Source organism: Chlamydotis macqueenii, chromosome 15 (genome assembly GCF_036417535.1).
Source record: "Chlamydotis macqueenii isolate bChlMac1 chromosome 15, bChlMac1.mat, whole genome shotgun sequence".
Classification (NCBI taxonomy): Eukaryota; Metazoa; Chordata; class Aves; order Otidiformes; family Otididae; genus Chlamydotis; species Chlamydotis macqueenii.
Window position 1 is genome coordinate 3,784,917 of NC_141570.1, and position 9,257 is coordinate 3,794,173.

Consider the following 9,257-nt stretch of genomic DNA (forward strand, 5'->3'; position numbering starts at 1 on the left):
TGAAGATAATACTACTTTTATTGTTTCCATAAGCTGCTAAGCAGCTTTTCAGCAAGAAAAACCCTCTCTGCTGGGACATTCGCTGCGGTGGGACGGCACCGTGGCCTGCTCGGTGGCAGCGAGGTCCTGCTGGGCCGGGGAAGCGGGGCACGGTGCGGCAACAGGGAGGACACAGCGCGGCGACAGCGCTGGGGTTTATCATGCTGCTCTACGCCACAGTGGGGATAACCGGCTGCCGTCGCCTGCCCTGGGAACCTGCTGATGGAGGAGGAGTTGCAGGACCAGCTCTCCTCCAAGATGTCCCAAAACTTTCCTAGAGGCTGTGGCAGCCGAGGGTGATGTGTGACAGCCTGTAACGGGAGCTGCCCCTGCTGCTGCCCCCCTGACCTTCTCCCAGAGGTATTATTAGCCCGCCGAGAGCAGCCAGCCCGAGCCACGAGCTTTCCATCTGCAGGCCAGGGAGAAGAGCTGTGTGTGCTCCTCCCGATTTCCCCAGGGAGATCTGCCACACTGAAGGCTTCGACCCACTCTCCAAAGTCTGCTCTCCGACACCTGGAAGATGTCCGTGCCCAGCAGAGAGACCAGCCTGCCCTGCCCCTTCTAGGCCTTCTGCGTACCGTCCCAGTGAAGCAGCTGCCATGCAGGCCACCCTCTCCCAAACCATCATCCTTCTCCCAAGACCTCATCCGAGCTGCGTCTAAGGAGCATAAGCTGATCTCTCTGGTCCCATCTCTGGCTTCTCCACATGACAAAAGCATCATCGATCAAGCTCCTCACTGACATCCTTCCTGACACGTAATTAACATCCCCTTGGCCCATGGATTTCAAAACAGGACATGTATGGCTATGAAAAGGTCTAAGTCACGTTATCTGCCCCAACCTGAGACGTTGAAGATGCTCCTGGTGTGAAAATTCACTGTTGTCAGTGAGTTTGTATCGATGCAGTAAGAGCACAAGCCCTTCTTCATGAATTCACCCCAGAATCGCTTACGTTATACATTCGTGCTGGCATCTGGCTGCTCCTCCTGGTTTTGCTCAGGATGAGTTTTCTTGGAGAGATTTTTATCCCATGGGAAGACACACCTGAACTAAAACTGAGTTGTCCTCACACAAAACAAGGAAGGAGAAAGAGCTGTCAGACCAGCAGTCAACAAGCCAACGGGAGACTGCACTTCTAAAGTTCATCCAGCTTTTACTTTGTCTTATTTTAAGTGCCTGGCAGCGAGCTGGCCCTTCCCTTCCCCTGGGAGAGGCAGAGCGTTGCCAGCTCACATGAGTCTGTCGTGGGATTTTCCACCTCCACCGCCGAGCCCCAGCTCCCAGAGCCGCGCGGTGTGCGGAGCCTCACCTGGAAAGCAACTTCGCAGCCGGCGCGGAGCGTTTCACTCCAGCTCAGCGCGAGCGCTCGGGGGCCGAGGCACGTCCCAGCTGCCCCACGTCTCCGGCAAGGTTGGCTCTGATTTTGTTCCTCCAGACTCTCCTGGAAGCTTGGCTCCTCTGCAGTGCCTGCCCGCGGCTTGGCAGGGAGCGTGCCGGGCTCCAGGGACGATCCCGTCCTTCTCCACCGGCAACCTCTGCCCGGGGCTCGCCCGGGGGGACCTGGCTTGCAGCTGCCAAAGTCACATCACTGACTTCTAATTAGGGAGAGCCGCAATTAGTGGCACAGCAGCAGTGAGAGGAGAAGCCCTGGCCTGTCAGTCTTGGCTGCTTTACAGCGCTGGGCTGCAAGGTCCCTGACACTTCCGCTAATCAGCCCAGAAAGACCCTGCCTCGATGGCGACATTCAGCGACTGGGCTGTGCGTTGGACCCCAGTACAAATCCTATGTGGACGCATCCCGCATGCAACGCAGCCAGCTCCCCTGGGTTGGTTCAGCATTAAATGCCTACAGAATTTCACCCAGAAGAGCAGTCTGGTAATCTTCCCCACGAGAAGACTGAGGTGACAGCCACAATTTTACTTTTCTGAGTCTGTTTGTGTCCTTTCTCCACGCAGCAACGTAAAGTTATGCTGAGAGCGCAGCAGAGGACGGTACCTCGTGCCTGCATCCCTTCCAGTGGGTGTTTCCAGTCCTGTGGATGAACATGGGCTCTTTGATCTCAACATCAGAGGTATCCAAACTCGGCGATCCAGGGAAAGGCAGCTGGGAGGCACCGGCAGGGTCAGTCCCTTGGAGCCGTGTTAGACTCCATGCACCCGTTGCCAGAGAGGTCCGTAGATTTCCATACGCCACAAGCCATAAAGCATCCCCTGAGGCCCAGCGCCAACATAAATCATCGGTTGTACACATGACAACGAGCCACAGAAGCCACGGGAGCACAGCAGGCGAGGCCGAGATTGTCACCACGTCCCTGCTGCACATGAGAACTCAGCCACGAGTTCCCAATGTGGGAGCGGGCACCGCTGGCTCCCGCTCGGCGAGGACGGCGCCGGGCTGGCAGAGGGAGCTGCTCCCATGCCATCCATCCTCATCCTCCTGCTGCAAGAGGGATTTGCTGCTCTGGGTTGCAGAGAGCAGGTCCTGGCCTGACAGTGCTGTGCCTGGGCTGCAGATCCCACTGGTGCCATTTCTGAGAGGCTGGCAAGCGTTCCCCTCACGAGGAAAGCAGCTCAGCCAAGCCTGAAGTGACCTGCTGGGGCCAGGTAGCCTCCTTCCACTCTCACATCATGCGCTGGGATTTATACAAGAGGGGATTCTCTGCAGGATGGTCTGACCCGTGGAGGGTGATGTTCGTAGCGTGCCGCTTTCAGATGGCAGCTTGAACACTCCCGGTATCAGGGTGAGCCCCAGCCTCTGCCGCAGAGCACGTGGCTCTCGTTGAGGTCAAGCTGGACATCAAGTCACACAACAGGGCTCTGGGCCACTCGTGCACATCAAGTGATGCTACACGTGCCCCTTGCGCTGCCTGGACCCTCGGATGCGGCACAGCACCCCGGTCCCTCTCCTCATCTCACACCTGACAAGTTAAGGTCTTGTTCCTTGTGTTCCAGCAGTGCTGCTCACTTCCCACACGCCCTGTTTCCCCAGAGCTCAGCATAGCTCTGTCCCTTCCTTCTCCAGCGCAGAAGCCTGTGAGCTTCTGGCAGCCATGGCCACTCCTCTGCACTCCCCAGACTTTGATTAACTCCAGGCTCCTTTCTCTCCACAGTCTCCTGGGAAATAAAAACCTCCAGTGATGCAGATTGTTTCCAGGTGATGGAGAAAGAAGGGGGATGACCCTACCAGCAGTAGCCACTCACCTCCAACAAGAGGCTCTGCTGAGGCTGGGGATGAAGCCAGGATGGTTTCTTCTGCACAAGGTGTCCCTCTGCAGTCAAGGACGCTGGCAGCCAGCGAGGTGTCCCTGAACCCCTGCGGTACCTTCCGTCACTTGTGGAGAGCCAAGCCCAAGCGTACTGCTGGGGGACATTTTCACTTAGAGCATGGCAGGTGCCACAGCCCGAGGTTGGCTCCTTGCTGTGGCCAGCTTCACTGGGTCCTTCTGGAAAAGGATATTTGGAGCTCCAAAAATCCCTGCTCAGGACCATGTCAAGTCTAGGATCGGTTCATCCTCGCAGGTGGTTTCCTTGATGTGCCCCACAAACCCTCAGTATTTATCATTGTGTCCAAGACTGCTGAGATGTGGCTACCTTGCTGAACTAGCCAGCTCAAAGGCTGTATCAGCCACATCTGCCGGGCTGCCCACTCTTCTGGAACAGCACAGGGGCACTGGGAATGGCCGGGGTTCCCAGTCACTGCTCAAACACCACCCAGTACGGAAAGGGGGCAAGCTCAGAGATGGAGACATTGCAGCAGTCCTTGGGAAGCTGGGCTGCCCCGCTCTGCCACAGTCCCTTGCACGTCACCTTGGTCACCTCCCTCAATGCCCGGGACTCAATTCCATCAGAAACTGGTTTCCAGGTCCTAATCCCAGGGCCAAAGCACAGTCACTAGTTTTGATTCCCCAGACTGCTCCGCAAAGCTATAAAGCCAGGTCAAGCGGGAGCATCAGCGGACCCCGCGCTGTGAGAGAGCATCCCTTCTCCCACGAGCTCCTCAGCCAAGAAAAAAAGAATCCGGTAACGGGAGTGCAGCCACCCCGCATGTCAAGCCCTGCTCCATCATCCCTGCCGGCTCATTGCTCCCATGGACATGTGCACACACGGTGGCAGGACAGGCGATGCCAAGCGCTCCTTGGGCACCGTCACCTGATCTCCGCAACCCGCTCCAAGGCCAGACAAAAATAAATCCGGGAGCGCTGCAGCGGAGCCGCTCTGGCAAGACGGGCCTGGGCTGAGCCCATTGTTCCAGCGATAACGCTGGTTCCAGTGACTGATCGGGGAGAAATGCAGATATTCCCCTCGCGCCTCTCCAGCCTCCCGCTGCAGAGAAACCACGGTTCAGCATCCAGGAGCGGATGGAGGCATTTGCTGCCCCGCAGCCCTCAGCTGAGCAGAAAAGGATGTGGTTTTCTTCCCCCTCATGTGAATTGTTGATAGAAGGTTCCTTCCTTGTGGGCGAGGCTGAAGTTTCCACAGGGATTATTTTTTCCTTGGAAGTTTTTATTTGTTTAAGTAGGAGGGCAAAAAACTCCTCACCTTGTGTCCTGAAAATCAAAAGTCTGAAGCTCCAGCTCTCCCCGTTCTGGCAGGGCACATCGCCCCTGCTGCGCAGCATCCTTTTGCTACATAAAATTGGCATCTCCTTGCAGCTACGATGGTGTTCCCAAGCTTGTAAAAAAAAAAACAAACAACCAAAAAAACCCAAAAAACCACATCCATGGAAGGGCATGCTGAGGCCTGCCAAACTCATTTCAGTTGTGACCTAAGGTGGTGCTTGGTTGCAAGGGTATAAAGCCAGCACAGTAGCTGTGGCTTTAGCGGGAGCAGAGCAGAGCTGTGTGGTGACTGAGGGGACACCAGAGAGTCCCATCACAAGGAGGGCTGGGGAGGACAAGCAATTTGGGGTCTTCTTTAGCACCCAACCAAGACACATGTGACACAAGTCATCTCCCTGGTACCTGCTGGGCTTTCACAGTCCCTCATTTCTCCTGTGATGCAGAAACGCTGCAGAGGCTCTGCCCCAGAGGATCTTCACCTGCAGTCACCCAGCACAGAACCTGGCCGAGCTCGGGACGCGCCCCAGCCCCGCAAAGGCTTTGGCACAGCAGCCTCCTGCCAGCAGAACTGAGGTGTGACCATCAGCTGCACCTCCTGGTGCTCCAGGTGGCCAAGTGGCTTCCAGGGCCTCTGCCCTGAACTGGAGACATCAAAATCCCACACGTGCGCACTCCTTCCAAACAGCCCAGCGTGCTCACAGCCTGGCACGGGGATACAACAGGAGGAAACACCAGATCTGAGCAGAAAACGAAGGGAGGAGGTGGCAGCAACATGGTCCTGGAGAAAGCAGGAGCACAACTCCTTGGCTTCCCTTCCCTGCCGCTACCCTCGCTCTCCACCGGGCCTCAAGCTCCGAACGCCTCAGCTGCGCAAGGAGCCGATCTCCCGGCGTTTGCTGGGGCTCAGCCCCATCCGCACCACGTGAACGACAGCTTGAACTGCGGTGCATCCACCAAAGAGCCTCCTGCCGCTCCCAGCAACGCGCCAGGGAAATCGCAAGTCACCAGGGCGAGCATCTCTCCTTGTCCCTGGGACAAAAGCCCTTCCTGTCCCCATCCCGCTGGCGTTCTGTCCCTCTCCCCCGGGCCTGACTTCACTCACCCTCTCCCCAGGCCATACCTGGTTCTTCTTCTGAAGGCGTCATGACTTCACTGTCTATTTTTATCCAGCCCACTGCTAAGTAAAAGCAGAGTTGACACTGGCTTTTGTAAGAAAAAAAAAAAAAAAAAAAAAAAAAAGGCATTTTTCTTATTGTGTGGGAAAAGATCCACGGGTTGGGTTTTCTTTTTCTTCCCCCTTAACTTGGAGATCTCCCAAAGCAAACAAGTGTGGTTAACGGGAAAATAGGATGATTCACCAGTCCCCTGGGCAGATGGTACCCGGGTCCTCTGTTCTCCAGCTCCTGGCAAGGGAAAATGCCCCCTATAAAACTTAAAATAACCCAACGATCCTGTATCCATCACGGGACCTGTTTTGCAAAGCCAGCACGTCTTCAGTGACCTCCTGCATGTACCCAGACTGCTGCGTTCATTCCATCTTGGTGTTCTGCACCAGAGGGGCAGTTTGGGGTGTGCAGGGCCAGGCCGGGGGCACAGGAGGTTTCCAAAGGTTGCAGCCTGCCCGTGGATGCTAAAAGCCGAGCAATGCGCTGGGTTATGTCCCCAGGTGAAGCGATGGAGCGGCCCTGAGCCGCCCCAGGACCTGGAGCGGAGCTGTTGCTGCGTGACGAGGTGTCTCCTCCTCCTCCGTGGAGCATCTGCCACGCGATGCCCTTGCTCTGGGGTGGTGAGAAGATGCTGACACGTGGAAAAGTCGGGCAGAAGACCCCTGTGGGTGAATGAACAGTGGGGCCAGAGCAATGAAGCAACATTTATATTCTCTGCATCCTCTGACGAGTGCCACGGAGAGAACGTTCTCTTCACCGTGTGACTCAAATCCCACCCGGGCAGTGCAGGAATCAGCTGTTCTTTCCAGAGACAGGGAAGGCTGGTTTCCAACTGCCCCCAACTCCTCCCTCCCATGGACAACGGGACCGATCCAGCTTATCCACCCTTATTACATTTTCCCTTATAAAAACCCAAGTTCTGGCCTCGCTGGCGGCAGGGCTGTCACTGTAGGGTGGCCTCATGGCAGCGGTGTCCTGAGCCAGCAACGCCCCAAAGCAAATGGCTCTGGAGGGACGTTGGGGCACCACAACCCCTGAAGCACAGCCCATGGGGGAAGCACCGTCCACCACCAGCGTCCTCTCAAGGCAGGAGCTGTGACGGTGATGATGGTGCTGGAAAAGACTGGGGTGAAAACCGGAGCTGAGCAGGTCTTGAGGTGACCCGGGAGTGAACCGTTCCCCGTTGAGATGTTGGTTGCTGGACAATCGGGAGCAGGGCTGTGCTCAGGGTCTGCCTTTCCCTGCCTGGGACATTACGACAGCAGAGGGGCCCAAAGCACAGGCTGAGAGGCCAAATTCCCAGCACTTCAAAATTCCTCCTTGGAAGCTTTTTTGGCTGCTGGAGCCTGGGTTATTTCTGGCTGTGCTCAGCAGGAGTGTTTTTTCTCGTGCTTCATCGCAGGGCAGGGATGAACAAAGAGCTCAGCTCTCTGCCTCTGCAGGGAAAGCCCCGCTGCCCCAGCAGCGCCGACATGAGCCGTGTGCCCTCTCCCTGCTCCACAGGCCAGGGATGAGCTCCCTGGGGTGGCAGCTCACCACGTGAGCCAGAAACACGCGAGTTTCTTCCTTCCTCTCACCTTTAAACCAGAGCTTTTCAGCCCAAAGTGGCCAGCAGCCCCTGCTCCTCACAACGGGTCCTGTCCTGCTCCCTGGGCTTTCTTCTGCATCGCTGCTGGAGCCAGATCTGAGACCTTTGGGCTGCAGAAACGCTTCAGCTCCTAAGAGGGCTCTTGAGACAGAAAGAAGAAGGTTTCTTAAGCAAGCCAGGGACGCTAAGCCTCAAAATAAGCGACAGCCGGTTGCAGCATCACCTCATTGCCCACATTGCCACAGCTGCTCTGGGCATTTTTCTCAGCCTTGCCCTCCTCCTGTTGCCTCAGCATTTTGTTCAGATGCACCAACTCCCACCCTCCTCACGCCTCAGGGTGGGCAGCAGCCTGCTGCTTGGGTACCCACTCCTCCGCCTCTGCCCAAATACGCGGCTGTGACAGCCACTAAGTCACCTCCGGGCATGCCTGGAGAGGGATTAAGAGGAGGAATCCCATTTTTTATGCCTAATATCTCAAGTAAATTGTGCTGTTACAGATTTAGAAAGAAAATACAGCCAGTGCCCAGGAGTTCTGGGTTGGCAGTGATGTGGGCACCCTGGGGGCAGGAGGTGTTTGGGTCTGGGGTGGGGGGTGAGGAACAGTTTTAGGGCTACGATCGCTCCTCTGAATTCCCCCTCTGCTCCCAGCAAGGGGGCTGGGAAGTGCTGGCTCTGCAGCAGGCTCTGATTTTGCACAGAGATGTTCAACACAGCCAGGCTTGTCCTGGAAGGGTTAAACCCACCCAGTCCACCCACCTGACTGGTCCCATTCCCCTCCCAGCCCCGTGGTGTTCAGCTGCAGCTGCTCCGCACCACCCACCCCGCTGCCCTGCCTGCTCCTCCCAGCCAGCTGAACAAGCACCCAGCATCGGGGATCCTCCGCTTAGCGGTCCTGGGGGGCAAAGGCTGCTGGCGAGGGACGCGGGGGTGAGAGATGCAGGAGTGACCTTAGCCCTGGCATCCGGAGCGGGGCAGGTGGCTGGGACGAGGTGGGTGGTCTCTGGTCCACACCACATCCCTGGAAAGGGGCAGAGATGTCCACTCCGAGCTTTCCTGCATGGGGAGCCAGCAGAACCGCAAACATCCCAGGGCTGGGATTCAGGACTGCGAGGATTGACTCTGGCCACAAACGTTTTGTGGCCTGGCTGCAGCTCAGAGCACAGTGATCTGGCACCCAGGGTCCCAAACTGTCCTACAGCTGACCCCAAATTCACCCCCAGGGACTCCTCACTTGGATCCAGACCCCAGCTGAACCACAGCAACCTGGTGGGCACCAGTTAAAGTCTTCCCAGGGGGCCCCTTTGGTCATACCCCAGCTGGTGCACAGTGGCAGTTCCTGGGGATGGGGAGCCTCTGTGGTGGTGGGTGCCGGGGTGGGAAGGCTGCATCTCCTGCGCAGAGGGGTCCAAACGCCTGCATGCCACTGTGGTCATCCCATGGGAGCTGCTGCTTTGACCCTCCCTCTCCCAGACCGTGCTCAGAGGGAAGGAATGGTGGAGAAGAACAGAACAGCCCATTTTAGCCTGAGACTGGAGCGTAGACACATCTGGAGGAGATCATTGCTGCCACCAGCTTCTCACAGACAAGGACCCTCTCCCTGAAACAGCTCTGCAAGTCTGAAACGGGGTCCAGCACCGAGCCTCATGAGGTGTCAAGAGACATGGGCGCTCTCCTCCTGTCCCCACTCCACTGCACCTCCAGCCTCTCCCATCACCTGCTGCTATTCTCCATGGAAATCTGCTATTTTTTCCCCCAGTAACAAACCCCACCCAGCGCTGGGTTTAACTGGAGCTCCCCTGCAGCATTTCAGCCCCCCAGCATCAATCCATCTGCCGGACTTAGTGTGACAAGTGCATCATGGAAAACAGTATCGATCCAGCAAGGTGACTTAATTTGAGGGCTCTAA

General features: G+C 56.9%; 1 long non-coding RNA gene across 1 annotated transcript; it reads right to left on the reverse strand.

The window, feature by feature from the left end:
• On the reverse strand, positions 1 to 2,260 carry LOC147598824 (uncharacterized). The gene is made up of 3 exons (XR_015260203.1): positions 1,349 to 2,260; positions 992 to 1,094; positions 1 to 255 (listed from the first exon to the last, which is right to left on the reverse strand). It is a non-coding gene; the product is annotated as an uncharacterized LOC147598824 (long non-coding RNA).
• Positions 2,261 to 9,257: the final 6,997 nt, after the last annotated feature.